The sequence below is a fragment of the Vidua macroura genome, chromosome 28 (assembly GCF_024509145.1).
Source record: "Vidua macroura isolate BioBank_ID:100142 chromosome 28, ASM2450914v1, whole genome shotgun sequence".
NCBI classification, from domain to species: Eukaryota; Metazoa; Chordata; class Aves; order Passeriformes; family Viduidae; genus Vidua; species Vidua macroura.
This window is the reverse complement of record NC_071598.1, coordinates 4,937,793-4,956,780: the sequence shown is the minus strand read 5'-3', so window position 1 is coordinate 4,956,780 and position 18,988 is coordinate 4,937,793. Positions and strand designations below refer to the sequence as shown.

The 18,988-nt window shown below is 52.3% G+C and overlaps 1 long non-coding RNA gene across 1 annotated transcript; it reads right to left on the bottom strand.

The window, feature by feature from the left end:
* Window positions 1-17,094: 17,094 nt before the first annotated feature.
* LOC128820119 (uncharacterized) lies at window positions 17,095-18,420 on the bottom strand. Its single transcript, XR_008440821.1, has 3 exons — window positions 18,347-18,420; window positions 17,988-18,221; window positions 17,095-17,109 (listed from the first exon to the last, which is right to left on the bottom strand). It is a non-coding gene; the product is annotated as an uncharacterized LOC128820119 (long non-coding RNA).
* Between the last annotated feature and the right edge of the window lie 568 nt (window positions 18,421-18,988).

The window sequence follows — 18,988 nt, the reverse complement described above, 5'->3', positions numbered from 1 at the left end:
TGCTCCTCTACTAGTTCGTTGAGCGCAGTAAGTTTTTCGATTGGCAAGGGCCACTGGTCCACCCACACCGGTGTATCAGTTTTCCAATTAAGCGGTGGGGAGGTGCGCTCCGCAGTGGCCCAGACTAAAAATCCCACGCAGGGCTAGGGATGTCGAGACGGGCACCCCATTGGGACAATACATCCCTGCCTAATAATTTGATGTTAGATGCAACTACGAAAGGCCGAATTGTGGCAACCTGGCCCTCCGGCCCCTCTACACACACGAGGTGCTTACTGCGTCGGGAATTGACGGCTCCTCCGACGCCGGAGATTGTGCCACAAGGGGACACTAACTCCCAGTCGCGCGGCCACTCTGCCTGAGGGACGATGGTAACGTCTGCACCGGTGTCTGCCATCAGGTCCAACGAAATGTTTTTCCCCTGAAAGACAAAGGTAGTTTTAATAATTGGTCTTTGTCTGCTAACGTTTTGAATGAAGAAAGCAGAAGGGTCTTGATCCGTAGGAAAGTCTGATAGAATGTTGCAGCCAGTGTCATTGAAGTGCATATGATCGGTAGGAAAGTCCGATAGAATGTTGCAACCAGTGTCCCTGAAGTGCATGTGTAAGATGTAGCACAGAGCTAAAGGAGACCCTCTCGGCAGAGAGAACGGAGGATGATGGCACACCACGGAGACGTTGAGCTCTGCCCCTGGCTCGAAGTAGACGACCTCCGGGATGATGGTGAGGTCGTCCGGCGTGCTGATGGAGTCCCCGATGAACAGCACTGTGACGGGGTGGTCGCAGTATGGTGGCGGCAGGAATCCTACCGGGACACGGACCAAGTCCTCATCCGGAAACATAATGTGGATGGAACTCCGGAGGACTTGGCGGCGGGCACTGTTCAGTTGTTGAGTCCGTCTGAGGAGCCGGAGCCCGTCCTCCTGGCTGCGGATGTCCGGAGAAACGTGCCGTTGGGGCAGTGGTTCTCTGGGAGTGATGGCAGCACAGGGCGTTGGGACGGGCCATTTGTTGTCGTAGCGCGGCCCCTCAGCGCGCTCCGCCTCCCGTTTCCCGGCCGATGATAACGAGGATTCCTGTAAGGTGGTCTCGGGGAGGGGTTATAATGAGGGTAGGACCTCTCTGGTGGCCAGTGTGGGCAATTGGCTTGTATATGGCCCAGCTGGCCACAGCCGAAGCAGCGCGTGTTCATGAGGTCCACCATTGCCTCCCCCACACCTCTGCTCACCGCAAACGCCACAGTCTGCTCCATCGATGCCGCTTTTGTGCACGCCTCGACCATCTTGGCGATGGTCGGCTCTGGATCCTGGGGGAGAGCTCGCAGGATCTTCTTTGTCTCCGGGTTGGCGTTGGTCAAGGCCATCTTACGCAGCAGTTCTTCTCGAGCCTCGATGTTCTCAATCTGCCGGTCTATAGCCTCCTTTAACCTGTCAATATACTTAATAAAAGTCTCATCAGGGCCCTGGAGGATGGATGTGAAGTTCTGGAGAGGGGTGGTTCCATCAGGTATTTTTAGTAGGGCCTCCTTCCCAGCATCTCGGATGTCAGTTAGCAGATTGTCGGGAAGGAGGATCTGATCTTCTGGTTTACTAAATTCCCCTTCCCCTGCCAGCGCCTCCAGGCCCTCGGCGCCATCTCCCAGCACCTCCTTAAGGTCATATTTGGTTAGAATAGGTTTTAATAGCTTTTTCCAATGTATTTCCCACAGAAGAAATTCTGTGGGGGACAGCAGAGCCTTCGCTATATATCGAATGTCATGCTGCACCAAAGTATGTCCAGTAAAAGTAAGGTCCAATATGTTTTTAAAAAACGGGGAATTTCTCCCATAGTCCTTGGCTGCCTTCCTCAATTCCTTCACCTCCGTATATGGCAGCTGTTCCCACCGCGGTTCCTTCCCCCTCTTGAGTCTAACCGGTGCTGCGATTGGGCCTAGATCCCTGGCGAGATCTAGGTCCCCATCCCTAATGGCCTTGGCCCTTATCCGGGCCCAGCCCTCCCCTGGCTTGGTTGTTGGCCGGGGGTCGTCACTGTCCTCATCCTCTTCTGAAGATGAGGCAGGACAGGCTAGGGCCCGAAGCCTCTCCCTTGCCGGTGGGTCCTGATTATGAGAGACCCTGCAGGCCAAGATGGCCTGCTTCCGGCAAAGCCTACTTCCGGTTCCGGTAGCGTGGGAACCGGAAGTGGCAGGAGAGGGGGCGTGGCCTGACCCACCCACTGGGGCGTGGCCTTCTGGTAGGCCTGTCCCACCCACCAGGGGCCCGCCCAGGGGTGTGGCTAGGGAGGCAGGGTGGGAGGGTCCCGACGTCACCGAGATCGACGCATGATGGGGGGCGGGACCCGACGCAGGGGCGGCAACCGACGAAGGGGGCGGAGATGGTAAAGTGGCGGGAACCGGAGGGGTTGAGGAGGAGGAGGCGCCATTTTGTGTCTCAGGGCAATCGGCCACGAGGCCGCCGCCATTTTGAGGTGTTATTAAAACAGAACTGGAACTGAGAGTAAAACTGGGGTTGGGGGCATGAGGATCGAGGGAATGGATAGGGCTCGTGCTGGGGTGGCCAGTCCCAGCACAAGAGAAGGACAGAGTGGAACGGGAGGCAGCAGGGAGACGGTGGCAACCCTGTGCCTTATTTTGGCAGGATCTATCTCCCGATCCACCCTTAGGGGAAATGGGGTTAGGAGCGAGGGGGGCGGAATAAGGGGTAGGAAAACTGGGACCCGAACTTTCCCCTTTTTGTTTAACTAAATTAAAAATAATATCATAAATAGGAAAAAATCTCCCGACCCTAAAATTCCCAGAAACTTGTAAATCATAAATATAACGCCCAACTTTTCCCCAGAATGAAATAGAAAGAACATCCTCAGTAGAGGCATCTGGAAAATGATCAAAAATGAAAATAACAAAAGATTTAAGGACCCGCTTATTAAAAGAAACATTCCCCAACTGAAGGGTAGCTTTAACTTGGCAATAAAAGTCTCGTCTTGCAGGGGAGAGGCGGTTACCCATCTCCTCACTGCAGAAGAGAATCCCCACCTGAGCAAAGGAAAAAAGGAAAGGATAAGAGCCTGCGTCGGCTGCTCTCCTCGAGCAGCTGCACTCACCCAACTACGACGCGGCGAAAAGAAAAGCTGAGGCGGGGTAGTGGAGCTCTGCTGGTGTCGTGAAATCCGGGGCTTCCCTTGAAGCTGCAGGGTCGGATATCCACGACTTGTCAGCAGATCCAGGAGATAGGAGTCTTCTTAAAACAGAAGAACAGCTACTCCTGGGATTGGCGGCGAACGGCGCTTGTAATCCCACAGCGCAGGGTCACAGATCCTCACACGGCAGGAGACGCTCGTCGGAGACCGGGGCAGCGATCACCGTGTTCGAGGCGCCAATTGTATAAAATTTAGGTCCTCCGGGGGTTCCCTGGGTTCCCAGCCAGTCCGGAGAGTGATCCTCGGCTGGCCGGTCCGCAGGGAGGGGTAGATGAAACCCGGAAAGCTCCACCAAATAAAGATGAGACGTCTCCCGAGCAGCAGGATCCGAGAGTTTATTGTAGGAGCACGAGGAGAAGGCAAGGAGCAGCAACACTCTCGGAGGGAAAACTGACTCAGGGAGCCTAGTACAAGGGTGGGACCGAGAATATAAGGGCAGAGGGATAGGAGTGGCTAGGGCACAAAACAACCAATGGGTAACGGGTAGAGGGGAGGAGACGGGATGGGGTGACATGTAATGAACCAATCGGGATACAGGAGAGGAGTGGCATTCTAACAGGGTCCAATGGGATTAACAGAACAGAAGAACTTTCTAGAACCGGGGAGTGTGTTAAGCTTTGACAGACAGCCTCAACTGGGGAGGGAAACAGCATGTGATTGACAACTTCTGGCTATATTGAAGTTGCCTCCCAAGGGAGGGCGGGGACCCCTCCCACAACAGCTCCTCCATCATCAGTGCCAGGAGAGGGCGGATCCAGGTGATCGTTCCGCACAGCTGCTGAAGGTCTCGCAGGGTCTTCGGATCCTCGTTGATGGTCAATGTCTGTGGCGTCACTGTCCTCCCCGTGATGAGGAATCCAAGGTACCTCCATGGTGCTGAGAGTTGGATTTCTCTTCCGCTATCTGGAGCCCTGCAGCTTTGATAGCCTTAATAGTCCTGTCCAGTGTTGCCTTTAGGTATGTCGAGTCGGAAGCACAAACTAGAACATCATCCATGTAGTGCAGGATGATGGCCTCAGGGAAAAGCCGGTGCACAGGTGATAAAATCTGCGCTACAAAAGTCTGACAGAGCACAGGGGAATTTTTCATCCCCTGAGGCAGGGATGTCCAATGATATCTTTTAAAAGGTTCAGCACTATTCAATGATGGTACAGAAAAGGCGAACCTGGGAGCATCCCTGGGGTAGAGCGGAATGTTAAAAAAGCAGTCTTTGATGTCTATCACTGCTAGCTGCCAGTCTCTGGGGAGCATAGAAGGTGACGGAAGGCCTGGTTGAATGGGACCCATATCTTCTATCACATCATTAACCCTTTGCAGGTCTTGGAGCAGGCGCCACCTGTCTGTGCCAGGTTTTCTAATTACAAAGACAGGGGTATTCCAAGGGCTGGTAGAAGGTGTTAAATGCCCAAGTTTCACCTGCTCCTCTACTAATTTATGAAGCGCACTCAATTTTTCTGATGGAAGGGGCCACTGATCCATCCAGACCGGTGTGTTGGTTTTCCAGGTCAGGGGTGGGGAAGTGCGCTCTGCAGTGGCCCACACTAAAAATCCCACAAAGGGCTAGGGATGTCGAGGCGGGCTCCCCATTGGGATAAAACATCCCTTCCTAATAATAGTATGTTTGAAGAGACAACAAAAGGTCTCACCGTTGCCAATTGTCCTTCCGGACCTTCCACGCATACAAGATGCCTACTCCTCAGAGAGTGGACCGCTCCACCCACACCGGAGATCCTGCCGCAAGGGGGCACAAGCTCCCAGTCGCTGGGCCACCTCGCCTGGGGGATGATGGTCACGTCAGCTCCTGTGTCTGCCATGAGCCGCATCTGCACCGACTTTCCCTGGAAAGAAAGTTTGGCATCAATTAATGGTCTTTCTTTACATCCATTTTGGGTGAAGAAAACATGTCTCTCTGTGTCCGGGTCATCGTGGGTGTCCAGTACGTAAAGCAAAGCAAAAGGATCTCCTTTCCTTAAAGTAAATGGAGAGTGGTTACAAATGACAGAGACGGTGATCTCCTCTCCTGGTGGAAAACACACTACCTCAGGTAAGATGGTGATTTCATTCGGCGTGTTGAAGGAGTCTTCTAAGATGAGCACGGAGGTGTCCTGACAGTCGTGGAGGGGGCCCAGGAACCAAGCAGGAACTCTCGTCAGGTCCTCATCCTGGAGTGAGATGGTGACGCTGCTGCGGAGGACCCGACGATTGCCCTGATTTAGGGTACCTGTCCGGCGGAAGAGGCGGAGTCCGTCCTCGTGGCTGCGCTGAACTGCTGGACTTGGCCGCGCGGCTACTCGTCCTCCCTGATGGTCGGGAGGCTGGGATGCTGAGAAGGGCCACTTGGTGTCGTCGCGCGGCCCCTCCTCGCGCTTCGCCACCAGTTTCCCGCTGGCTGGTACCCTTGTCACTGTAAATGAAACTGGTGATCTTGATAAAATGGGTTCCTAGGATATGGTCTTGGGGGGGGGCAAGATAGGTTGTTGAATCTGTGGCCAGTGGGGACAGTTCACCTGGATGTGACCCAGCTGACCACAGTTAAAACAGTGCTTATTTTGTAAGTTTATCATGGCCTCTCCCACCCCTTTGCTGACAGCCAGGGCCCCCGTGTGCTCCATTGACATTGCCTTTGTGCAAGCCTCCACCATCTGAGAGATGGTGGGCTCGGGGTCCTGAGGTAGTGCACGGAGAATCTTTTTTGTTTCCGAATTAGAATTAGAAATGGCCATCTTTCATAGAAGCTCTGCACGAGCTTCTACGTTGTCTATTTGTCTCTCAATGGCCTCTTTCAGTCTATCAACAAAAGCAATAAAAGTCTCCTCAGGCCCTTGCATGATGGAAGAAAAGTTTTGGAAGGGGGGGTCTTACCGTCCGGTATCTTCAGGAGTGCCTCCTTTCCCGCTGCTGCTATGTCCTGGAGCAGCTCCTGTGCTAGTAGAATTTGGTCCTCCAGACTGCTGAACTCCCCTTCTCCAGCAAGGGCCTCCATTGCCTCGTCCCCCTCTCCCACCACCTCTGCGAGATCATACTTGCGCAGGAGTGGTTTCAACAGTTTTTTCCACTTAATCTCCCAGAGGTGGCATTCGGTGGGAGAAAACAGTGTCTTAGCAATATACCTTAAATCATGGGGGACTAGCAAACGTCCAGCAAATGTTAAGTCCAGCGCATTTTTAAAGAAAGGCGAGTTTCTGCCGTAATCTTTGGCGGCCTTCCTAAACTCCTTCACCTCAGCGTATGGAATTTGCTCCCACTTTGGCTCCCTCCCCCGCTGGAGGATGACCGGTGCCGCAAAGCTGCCCAAGTCCCGTGCCAATTCCAAATCTCCATCCTTAATTGCCTCCTCTCTGATCTTTGCCCAACCCCCCCCCAACTTGTTGGTAGGCGGGGGGCTGCCACTCTCCTCATCCTCTTCCGAGGATGAAGCAGGCCGGGTTAGGGCGCGGTGCCTCTCCCTGGCCGGTGGGTCCCGGAGACAGTGGGTCCGGCAGGCCAGGATGGCCTGCTTCCGGCCAGGCCTCCTCCCGGTTCCGATAGAGTGGGAACCGGCAGTGGCAGGAGAGGAGGAGGCGTGTCCCGACCCACCCACCGGGGTGTGACTTTCTGGTGGGGGGTTCCCACCCACAGGGGCTGGGCCCACTTGGGGGCTGGTCCCAGCCACAGGGGGCCCACCCAGGGGTGTGGTCAGAGGGAAGGAGGGGACGGGTCCCGACACAGGGGCGGCACTCGACGGAGGGCGGGGAGGAGGCAGGGGCGAGATGGCGGGAATTTTCTGGGGTGAAGGAGGAGGGGCGCCATCCTGGGGCTGGTCTTTTTTCGCCATGAGGCAGGCGCCATTTTGTCCCATTTGTTCAGTTAAGTCCTCTAAAGAGCAACAGGGCTTCAAACTAGGATTAGGGTCTCTGGGGTGGAGGGAACAGGAATGACGTGTGTTGGGGTGGCCAGTCCCAACACACGAATGGGACAGGGAGGATCGGGAAGCAGCAGAGAGACGGCAGCAGCTCTGTGCCGAGCTATGGCAAGATCTGTCTCCCGATCCGCCCTTAGGGGAAGAAGGAATAGGATTGGGGGGGGAGGAACACGAGGTAGGTGAACTGGGGAACCAACTCTCTCCCTTCTTTTTTAACAAATTAAGAATGGAATGAAAAAGCTGAAAAAAACGACCGACTGAAATCCTCCCCTGAACTTGTAAATCGTAAATCTTTCTCCCAGCTCTTCCTCAGAAATCAGGCACCAAAACATCTTCCCGTGTAGTAGCAGGAAAATGTTCGAAAATATATTTAACAAAAGGCTTTAAATCCCTCTTATTAAAAGAAATGTTCCCCAAAACAAGGTGGGATTTAACTTGGATATAAAACTCCCGTTGAGCTGGAGACAGGCGGTTGCCCATTATATCAGGTCTCACAACTAAATCACCCTTTTCGAAAAGGATAAAATAAAACAGAAAAAAGGAGGTGAAGCCTGGTCAGGCGTAAGAAAAAGCGAGATAAGCATACCTCTGAAAGACTCAGGCATAAAACGGGGATATCGAAGAGAGGTCTGGTGGAACTTCTGCTGGTCCAAGGGCTTTGCCGCTGCTGTGCAGCTCGAAGGTCCGTCGGTTCTCAGCAGAACCCAGGAGACAGAAGCCATCCAGACCAAAAGGGCGACTGTCTCTGGAACTGGTCCCGAACACCGCTTGCAATCCTGGAGAAGGCTGGTCACAGAGCAGGCAATCTCCAGGAGACGGTCAAGGACTGGACCCGCTGGTGTCCGTCCCTGTTCGGGCACCAATTGCCGAGCCGTGGGGGCTTGTAGCCACTCGGCAGGAAGCTCAGATAGATGGTACATCTGAGAGTCCACCAGAAGAACAGGAGGGACACTCGGGCTGCTGAAATCCTGCTCGTTTATTGAAGGGTGGCAGAAGGGGCAGACAGGGAGACAACGAAGCAGAAAGGAGGCAGATTCCGAGAGCCCCGAGGGGCGGGGTGAGGATTCTTTTAACTGTGTAAGGGTAGGAGGGTTTAGCATTCGAGGGTACAATGGGGAGAAGGCTAAAGGGAGGGCAGATATAACATTAACCAGTGGGGAAAAGGGAAAGGAGTGTTCTTGGTGGAAGAACCAAAGGGAAAACGTGGAACAGAGAAGATTCTAGGCTAAGGGGCAGACTTGAACAATAACTGACAGGACAGGGGGAGGGTACAATTGTCTTACAAAAGGGGGTGGAGGACTCATACAACTGCTGTTTCCCATGGCAACCCTAGACTGCCTTCCCCAACCCCTCCTCCTACATCCGAGGTCCATTTCTGGGGATCCCAGCCCCATTTCTGCGGGTCCCAGCCCCACTCTTGAGGGGGAGCTTCGTGATGTGTGTGGGTGGCGAGAGACTCGTGGGGACAGCAAAGACCGGGCACGGCATTTAATGAGATTTTTGTCAAATTTATTTCAGAAATTGGAGGGAGGGGGACGGGCCTTAATTGTGGGGGATGCTCCGGTGGGGGTCCACGGAGCTTCCGCCCGATCCCGGCACCGTCACCGCCACTGCCCCGGGGGGATGCTCTGTCCGTGGCCTCCCTCCTCAACCCCGGGGATGCTCTGCCGCTCTCCATCGGGATTCCTCCACTATTTGGGAAAATACAACAACTGTAGGGGATGCTTCGGTAGGTGTCTGCAGAGATCCCTCCCGATGGCCCAGGGAGATTCTCTGTTGGTGTCCGCCCTTCTCACCTCCGGCGGATGCTATCTCAATCTCCGCAGTGGTCCTGGCACCGTCGTCCTCACCCCGGGGATGCTCCGCTGCTCTCCGTGGTGCTCCCGACATCGTGGTCCTTGCTCCAGGCCGATGCTTTGCCGCTCTCCGTGCTCTGTGGGGATTCCTAGGCTATTTGGGAAATCACATTATCTCTGGTGGGTGCTCCGGTAGGGTCTGCGGAGCTCCCTCCCGATCCCGGCACTGTCTTCGGCGCTGTCCGGGGGGGATTCCGTGTCGGTGTCCTCCCTCCTCACCCCCGGGGATGCTCCGTTGCTCTCTGTGTGGATTCCTACTCTCTTTGGGGAAATCCCTTACCTCAGGGGGATGCTCCGGTGGGTGTCCAGGCTCCTTCCGCCCCATCCCGGCACCGTCTTTGCCACTCCATAGGTGTCCGTGGTCCTCGCCCCGGGTCGATGCTCCTCCACTCTCGGTGCTCGCTGCCCCTGGGGATTCTCTGTCCATGGCCTCCTTCCTCACCCCCGGGGATGCTCTCCCGCACTCAGTGCTCCATGTGGATCCCTATCCTATTTTGGAAAATACAATACCTGTGGGGGATGCTCCGGTAGTGTCTGGGGAGCTCCCTCCCGATCCCGGCACCGTCTTCACCGCTGCCTGGGGGGGATGCTGTCACGATCCGCTTATTGCGGGGTGTCGTGATGGTTCTTTTCACCGATCCCAAAAGTGCAACAAAGGCAAACAACAAGGGACTATCAGTTAATCACAACAAATGCACCTTTATTAGGGGCCAAAAGAGTAAATGCGATAGTGGGGATCAGAAAGGAGATAGAAGGATAGAGAGAGAGAAGAGGAAGGATATGGGAATAGCTACCAACACAGGCGAGATCCTCAGTGGTCCGGACGATGGGGATCCGTCTGTCGTGTCGGGGAAGTCTTCGAAGTTCTGGTCGACTCGGGGGTCCAATTATAGTCCACAGAGGAAAGAGGGGGGGAACAAGTGTAACAATGAAAGCCCATTGTAATCGCCCTGAGGGAACAGGTGAGTCCACAGAAACCACCAAAGCAAGACGAATACAATGAAGAATAAGTCCATTTGAATCACTGAAGGGAAACAGGTCATGTCATTTGTGGTCAGGCCACCAATTTCCCCTCCTCCCTATAGCAGGGGTCTCAGTCCTTGGGAGGAGGGTTCTCATTCTTTGTTTGTCACAGTGGTAACGAGGCAGATGAGGGGTCTTCAATGAAGGACCACAGGAGTCACCCCAAAAGTTCATTTGGCTTAAGAATGGAGATTAGAAGCAGGCCGCGCATCAGGCTGTCCCGTACTGGGTCCATGTCAGGTCTTTGCCAAGTCCTTGCCAACTCCTTGCCAAGTTCTTGCCAGGCCTTGTTCGGAACAGCCAGCATGACGGTTCAGTGGTTGCACCTGCACTGTGTCCTGTTCTAAGCCGGAACTGCAGTGGGGGAAGGGATTCTTTCTCGTGGCAATCGGAAGGCAGAATGGAAAATGAGGGGCTTCTGACGGGCTCTTACACCACCCCGTGACTGACGATTGCCCTCGAAAGATCTTCCATGGTGTCGTTGTGGAGTCTTCAGGACTCGTCAAGTGTTGGCAGCACATCCCAGGGGAAAAGGGAAGAGAAAAAGGAAAGGAGAGAGAAAACAGGAAAACTAAAACAATCACAACATTTTAGTAATTAAATAATAAGCAGAAATACAATAAGTATTAATTAAATCAATAATAGTTGAACAATAAATTGTTCAGATAATAATCAATATTCATCAATTAAACAATAGATTGATCAAATAATAAACCAGTATAATCAATATTAAACAATAAAGTAATAAACCTAGTATAATCAATATTACTGAGTACAATTTTATAATCAATAAACAAAAAATAAATAAAACAATGATTAAAACATATCTTCTAAGCTTATAATCTTCTTGTGTCTACAGTTTTGGGAACATCTATAGTGTAAAGGATGTCGGCCAAGTGGTGTGCATTAATTATAGATGTTAATTTTGTTAATCGTTTCATCATTCTCCAATTTACAATAAGCAAGATTACTGATAAAACAAAACCAATCATAACTAAAATCAGAAGGACAACAATGGGATGGCACAATTTGTTCAGGATACCGGTGGCGGTGGGTGACCACCCGAAAAGGGTATCCCACCACTTGTGCTCGGCATCACTTTTCACCCTTTCTACAACACAATGTTTTTCTTGCACATCATGATGAACAGTTACCAGAGTTTTCTGTCCATTCCCCTTGATTTTTCCTAGGATCTCTATTAGATCTTGATGAAGTAATAATTGCTTTACCAGAGTAAGGTTCATCCCAATGGGAGTAGGCAATAGCTTGTGAATCCACGTGAGATTGGATTCTAAAAGTTCATGTGAAGTAACTGGAGCTACAAAAGAAAAATCACATCCTGCAATTTTAGTAAAGTTGCAAGCACAATAATTTGAATGATTTTTAGTATCTACTACTGTACTTTCTATAAATACAGTATCTCAAGTGGTTCTGAAGCAGGCACACCCATTGCCTGTATATACAAGGACTGTTTCAGAAGTCATGTTAGGATGGATGTCAAAATGACAGATATTTTGTTCTGTGTCTAAACAGATATCTTGAGCTATAATTGCATTACCTTCACAGATAAACCCTAGTTGTTCTCGGATAGTACAGGACTCTAAATTGACAGTTTGCCATTTGTCATTAATTTGATGGGCCCATTCTCTATGTTCAGAGGGATAGAAAATGGCTCCGTCATGATTTAATCCTAGTGCAATGATAGGGAATATCAAATGCACCGAGGCATTTCTTATGGTCAACACAAATGCTGTGGCTGTGTTTGTGCTGGGGTCATAGGTAAAATTCACTAAATTCCACCAGGATTGGAAATCTCTTTCAAAGTCAGTGGCACTGTCCCAGACTATTTTCCTAATTTCAGTAGGAAAAGTGCCTTCTTCACCTTCTCTTATAATTGAGGCAGCAACTGACTGCATCCATAATTGAGCCTGGATACAGCTAAGAGCTAAGGAAACGTTGCTTTGTGTGGCATTAAGTGCATCAATTATCAATTTGCTATCATTCACATTTATCTTTTCCCAGTTTGGTAGCAACCACTGATGTGTTCTCAAGGCCGATAAGGACGATTGCAGTGGTTGTTGTATTTTGGTTAAATCTTTAGTCATAGAAGCCAATTTATTCATTAATATGTCTGAATTGATTCCCAATCCTGTTCCCACAACACCAGTTATGTCTCTTGGCACCCGTTTTTTAGGAGGGTTCCACTGTCGCAGCCAGGTTGTCCAGCCCTGAAAAGAGGTTTGCAAAAAGGGTGAACAAGCTGGTTGTATTTCTGAGACATTGTTTTGCATCAGCAATTTGACTTGTTTAAGAGACCATGCCGGATTAAACAATATCTGTTGTTGGCCAGTTTTCCTGATTCTATATGGTCCAACTTCAAAAATTTTCGGGGTAAGCATAACTGGTGGCTGGGCTCGAGCGGTGGTAGTGGTGGTGGTATAAACCGTAGTAGATTGGGCTACAACATTTATTATAAACTTAAAAGAAAGCCCTTTGGTGTTTTTTTTTTTTTTTTTTTTTTGTTTTTTTTTTTTTTTTCCATAAGCAAACCACTTCTGCAGTCTGTGTTAGTGTAAAATTGTGCCAACAATCCTGTACGCTTGGGTGCGTGCAGACCTTTTTGTGCTTAAAGAGATCCTTTCACTTTTTCTGCATGCTACCACAATTATTTCAGACCACGGCCACTCAGCTGGTTTCTGGCCATGGGGTTGTGGTAGGATGCAGAAAAATATTACCAGTTTTATCATGGATTAGGTGGTCTTCATGTCCCTCGGAGTTCTTCTGGAAAAGTAAACACAACAGAATTCTGCCGCCGAGAGGCAGAAAAGTTAGAATGATGGAATTATCCAGCATGTATTTGTCCAATGCTCTTTCCCTAGAGCACCAGAGGCTTCCCATGCATATTTATTCAGAGGGGGTTTTAGCACAAGTGGTACTAGTCCTATAGTGAGAGAGGTCCACCAGAACAGGTTGGCCAGGGTAATGAGCTGGATTATTAGGATCATTTGGTACAGAGCATAGGAGTCAGTGTAGATGCAGACCAAAGAGGAATTCTGTGCTTCTTGTTGAAAAATACTCCAGACAGCTATCAGCTCCCCACTGTGTGTACTACCTTCTCCCTCTGTAATAATTTGCTCACCAGAGGAAAAGTGGAGGGCTTCTGCCCTATATTTCCATCCTTTTCCTTCCCCTTTAGCAGAAGCATCAGTAAACCAAGAGTTTGCTGATTGTTCGGGGCAGAAAGGAGGGGTTACTTTGATTACAGAGGCAAGTTTGTCCAAGCTCTCAGTTTCTTGGACTGCTAAAGTTTTTACAGGTCCTTCTGTCATTGAGAAGAAGTTACAGTAATGTTCAACCTGAGCATACCACTTTCTCACTGAGGCCCTCTGGGCCACCCCGTCAGGAGGGGGAGTCCCACTAGTGACTGTCTTAATAACCTTGAAGGGGCCTCTCAATACAATTGGTTGTTTCTGTGCAATTTTTTCTACTTCTATGAAAGCTAAGATAACCATAAACAATCCTTTTTCCCAGGTAGTGTATCTTTTCTCAGCATCTTTGGAACCCCGGGAGTAAAAACCAACAGGTCTTGTCAGACCCTCAGGACCCCGCTGCCATATGTGTACTGACAGCCCTGAGGAGGCAAATCCCCATTCCACCTGGAAAGGATCTGTAGGATGGATAGGGGTCACTGCTTGATGAGCTGTTGCTTCAAAAATCAGCAATTGCAATGCTGACTCCTGAGAAAGACTCCAATCCCATTTCACCCCTTTCCTCAACAAGTCATAAAGGGGAACAAATGGGTCGTTCTGGTTACTAGGAAATCTATCTGGTCTTTCTACAGGAGATACAGCTGCTATAGTTTTTTGAAGGAGAATTGCTGTAGGTTTGAGTGATTCTGGAAGCCCACAAATTAAAGGGGTCATTATCTTGGGCTTCACAGATAATTGCATCAGGGATTCAAAGTCAGGAATTAATTTCTTTTTGTGAGTCATTTGCAGGCAAGCAGCTTTGTGCACATTTTCCAAGAGTTGATCGGGGGTACTGATTATAGCTATGGGATCTCCCCTTTCCAAGGGGCTTGTTCCCCCGGCCCAAAAAGCTGCACGCTGTGTCAGGGACCATGTGTCACCTTTCTCTCCTGTTGTTAAGAAGACACCATGTCCCCAATACCCACTGGCTTCCTGTTCAGTTAATTGAATTTGATCACCACCAGTGAGGGACACCCAGAAAACATATTCTGTTTCTGATTCATGTGGAGGGTGTCCGTATTCCCTTTTAAGCTTAGCCAGCTCGGTGGCAGTGTTTAGTTGTGATGGTATGTGTTTGGTTGTGATGTGAGGTTCGAGATCATCATCACTGAGATAGTTATACTCTGTTTTAATCAAGGGTCTCAAGTGATGGCAGCAATGTTCCCCACAATTACTTGCTGCTTCAAGTTCTTTATGAGGATAGATTTGTTTAATGTGAGGAGTTTCCTTCTCCTCAGGCTCTGTAGAGGAATCAGCATTATGTGATTTGTTAACATGTTCCTCTGTTAAGGCAGCTCGCAATGCATAGATCACATTTTTTGCTTCATATAACTGTTTTTGCAAAATTTCAACTAGATTTTGAAGGGAGTCTATTATAGCATGTTCCTCACTTCTTCGCTCGAAGCGATTTTCTATAGCTGCCATAAGACAAGCTCCTAAAACTGAGCATAAGATAGTTTTATTTTTGCCCAGTTTGAATTTTGTTTCATGTTGTAATGAACACACTCTATCAATAACATTTTCTAAGTTAAACCAATTACTCTGTGCCCATTTTTCTCCTTCCGTAGAAGGTTTGGCATTGTGTTTGGCTAGTAGTGCATAAAATTCAGCTTTAATTTCAACGCTAAGATTGTCACTCATTTTGTGAAGGGACCAAAACCACGACAGGGAGGTACAACTTAAGTTCCACAAAATTACACAGCCCTCGCTGTGTCGCCCTTCGCTTCCCTGGGTGGGTGAAAGGACAATAATCTGCCTGGGAGGCTCTGCTTAGTTTCTTCAAGTTGTCCCTTCCTTCCCAGACCAGATACACACAACAACAACAAAACAACAGTGTCCCGCCTTTTGCACTAAGGGATCCTTTATGAATTTCCAAAGACAGTATGGGCGCCTTTTCAGCTGCAACCCTTCTGTCTAGACAGAAATCCTGTCCGTGACGCCAATTTAATGTCACGATCCGCTTATTGCGGGGTGTCGTGATGGTTCTTTTCACCGATCCCAAAAGTGCAACAAAGGCAAACAACAAGGGACTATCAGTTAATCACAACAAATGCACCTTTATTAGGGGCCAAAAGAGTAAATGCGATAGTGGGGATCAGAAAGGAGATAGAAGGATAGAGAGAGAGAAGAGGAAGGATATGGGAATAGCTACCAACACAGGCGAGATCCTCAGTGGTCCGGACGATGGGGATCCGTCTGTCGTGTCGGGGAAGTCTTCGAAGTTCTGGTCGACTCGGGGGTCCAATTATAGTCCACAGAGGAAAGAGGGGGGGAACAAGTGTAACAATGAAAGCCCATTGTAATCGCCCTGAGGGAACAGGTGAGTCCACAGAAACCACCAAAGCAAGACGAATACAATGAAGAATAAGTCCATTTGAATCACTGAAGGGAAACAGGTCATGTCATTTGTGGTCAGGCCACCAATTTCCCCTCCTCCCTATAGCAGGGGTCTCAGTCCTTGGGAGGAGGGTTCTCATTCTTTGTTTGTCACAGTGGTAACGAGGCAGATGAGGGGTCTTCAATGAAGGACCACAGGAGTCACCCCAAAAGTTCATTTGGCTTAAGAATGGAGATTAGAAGCAGGCCGCGCATCAGGCTGTCCCGTACTGGGTCCATGTCAGGTCTTTGCCAAGTCCTTGCCAACTCCTTGCCAAGTTCTTGCCAGGCCTTGTTCGGAACAGCCAGCATGACGGTTCAGTGGTTGCACCTGCACTGTGTCCTGTTCTAAGCCGGAACTGCAGTGGGGGAAGGGATTCTTTCTCGTGGCAATCGGAAGGCAGAATGGAAAATGAGGGGCTTCTGACGGGCTCTTACAGATGCTCCATGGGTCGCCGTGGTGCTCCCGGTTCCGTGGTCCTCGCTCCGGGGCGATGCTCGGCCGCTCTCGGTGCTTGCTGCCCCGGGGGATGCTCTGTCCGTGTCTTCCTTTCTCACCCCGGGGATGCTCCGCTACTCTCCTTGGTGCTGCCAGTTCCGTGTTCCTCGCTCGGGGGCGGTGCTTGGCCGCTCTCGATGCTCGGTGACCCAAGGGATTCTCTGTCGGTGTCCTCCCTTCGCACCCTGGGGATGCTCCGACGCTCTTGCTGCTCCGTGGGGATTCCTACCCTATTTGGGAAAACACACTACCTCTGGGGGATGCTCCGGTAGCGTCGGTGGAGCTCCCTCCAAATCCTGGCACCCTTTTCGCCGCTGCCCTGGGGAGATTCTCTGTTGGTGTCCGCCCTTCTCACCTCCGGGGGATGCTATCTCACTCTCCGTGCTGCTCCTGGCACCGTCGTCCTCACCAAGGGGATGCTTCGCCGCTCTCGGTGCTTGCAGCCCTGGGGGATTCTCTGTCAGTGTCCGCCCTCCTCACCCCTGGGGATGCTCCGCTGCTCTCCATGTGGATTCCTACTCTCTTTGGGAAAATCCCTTACCTCAGAGGGGATGCTCCGGTGGGTGTCCGGGCTCCTTCCGCCCCATCCCGGCAAAGTCTTTGCCACTCCATGGGTCTCTGTGGTCCTTGCCCCGGGGGGATGCTCCGCTGCTCTCGGTGCTTGCTGCCCCGGGGGATTCTCTATCCATGGCCTCCTTCCTCAGCCCCGGGGATGCTCTCCCGCACTCGGTGCTCCATGTGGTTCCCTATCCTATTTTGGAAAATACAATAACTGTGGGGGATGCTCCGGTAGTGTCCGGGGAGCTCCCTCCCGATCCTGGCGCCGTCTTCACCGCTGCCTGGGGGGGATGCTCCATGGGTCGCCGTGGTGCTCCCGGTTCCGTGGTCCTCGCTCCGGGGCGATGCTCGGCCGCTCTCGATGCTCGGTGACCCAAGGGATTCTCTGTCAGTGTCCTCCCTTCGCACCCCGGGGATGCTCCGATGCTCTCGCTGCTCCGTGGGGATTCCTACCCTATTTGGGAAAACAAATTACCTCTGGGGGATGCTCCGGTAGTGTCTGCAGAGCTTTCGCCCGGTCCCGGCACCGTCTTCACCCCTTCCCCGGGGGATGCTCTGCCCGTGTCTTCCCTTTACACCCGGGGATGATCCGCCACTCTCGGTGCTGCGTGTAGATTTCTACCCTATTTGAGAATATCCCTTACCGGTGGGGGATGATGCGGTGGGTGTCCGTGCTCCTCCCGCCCGATCCCGGCACCCTCTTCACCGCTGCCCCGGGTGGATGCTCCATGAGTCCCCATGGTGCTCCCGGTTCCGTGTTCCTCGCTCTGGGGTGGTGCTCAGCCGCTCTCTCGGTGCTTGCTGCCCCGGGGGATGCTCTGTCCGTGGCTTCCTTTCTCACCCCGGGGATGCTCTGCCGCTCTCCGTGGGGATCTGTACCCTATTTGGGAAAATACAATACCTGAGGGCGATGATCCGGGAGTGTCCGGGGAGCTCCCTCCCGATCCCGGCACCGTCTTCACCGCTGCCTGGGGGGGATGCTCCATCGGTTGCTGTGGTGCTCCCGGTTCCGTGGTCCTCGCTCCGGGGCGATGCTCGGCCGCTCTCGATGCTCGGTGACCCAAGGGATTCTCTGTCGGTGTCCTCCCTTCGCACCCCGGGGATGCTCCGACGCTCTTGCTGCTCCGTGGGGATTCCTACCCTATTTGGGAAAACACATTACCTCTGGGGGATGCTCCGGTAGTGTCTGCAGAGCTTCCGCCCGATCCCGGCACCGTCTTCACCCCTGCCCCCGGGGGATGCTCTGCCCGTGTCTTCCCTTTTCACCCGGGGATGATCCGCCACTCTCGGTGCTCCCTGTAGATTCCTACCCTATTTGAGAATATCCCTTACCTGTGGGGGATGATGCGGTGGGTGTCCGTGCTCCTCCCGCCCGATCCCCGCACCCTCTTCACCGCTGCCCCGGGGGGATGCTCCATGGGTCCCCGTGGTGCTCCCGGTTCCGTGTTCCTCGCTCCGGGGCGGTGCTCGGCCGCTCTCGGTGCTTGCTGCCCCGGGGGATGCTCTGTCCGTGTCTTCCTTTCTCACCCCGGGGATGCTCCGCCGCTCTCCGTGGGGATCCGTACCCTATTTGGGAAAATACAATACACGTGGGGGATGCTCCGGTAGCGTCGACAGAGCTCCCTCCCGATCCCGGCACCGTTTTCGCCGCTGCCTTGGGGAGATTCTCTGTTGGTGTCCGCCCTTCTCACCTCCGGGGGATGCTATCTCACTCTCCGTGCTGCTCCTGGCACCGTCGTCCTCACCAAGGGGATGCTTCGCCGCTCTCAGTGCTTGCAGCCCTGGGGGATTCTCTGTCAGTGTCCGCCCTCCTCACCCCTGGGGATGCTCCGCTGCTCTCCGTGTGGATTCCTACTCTCTTTGGGAAAATCCCTTACCTCAGAGGGGATGCTCCGGTGGGTGTCCGGGCTCCTTCCGCCCCATCCCGGCACCGTCTTTGCCACTCCATGGGTCTCTGTGGTCCTTGCCCCGGGGGGATGCTCCGCTGCTCTCGGTGCTTGCTGCCCCGGGGGATTCTCTATCCATGGCCTCCTTCCTCAGCCCCGGGGATGCTCTCCCGCACTCGGTGCTCCATGTGGTTCCCTACCCTATTTTGGAAAATACAATACCTGTAGGGGATGCTCCGGTAGTGTCCGGGGAGCTCCCTCCCGATCCCGGCACCGTCTTCACCGCTGCCTGGGGGGGATGCTCCATGGGTCCCCGTGGTGCTCCCGGTTCCGTGGTCCTCGCTCCAGGGCGATGCTCGGCCGCTCTCGGTGCTTGCTGCCCCGGGGGATGCTCTGTCCGTGTCTTCCTTTCTCACCCCGGGGATGCTCCGCTACTCTCCTTGGTGC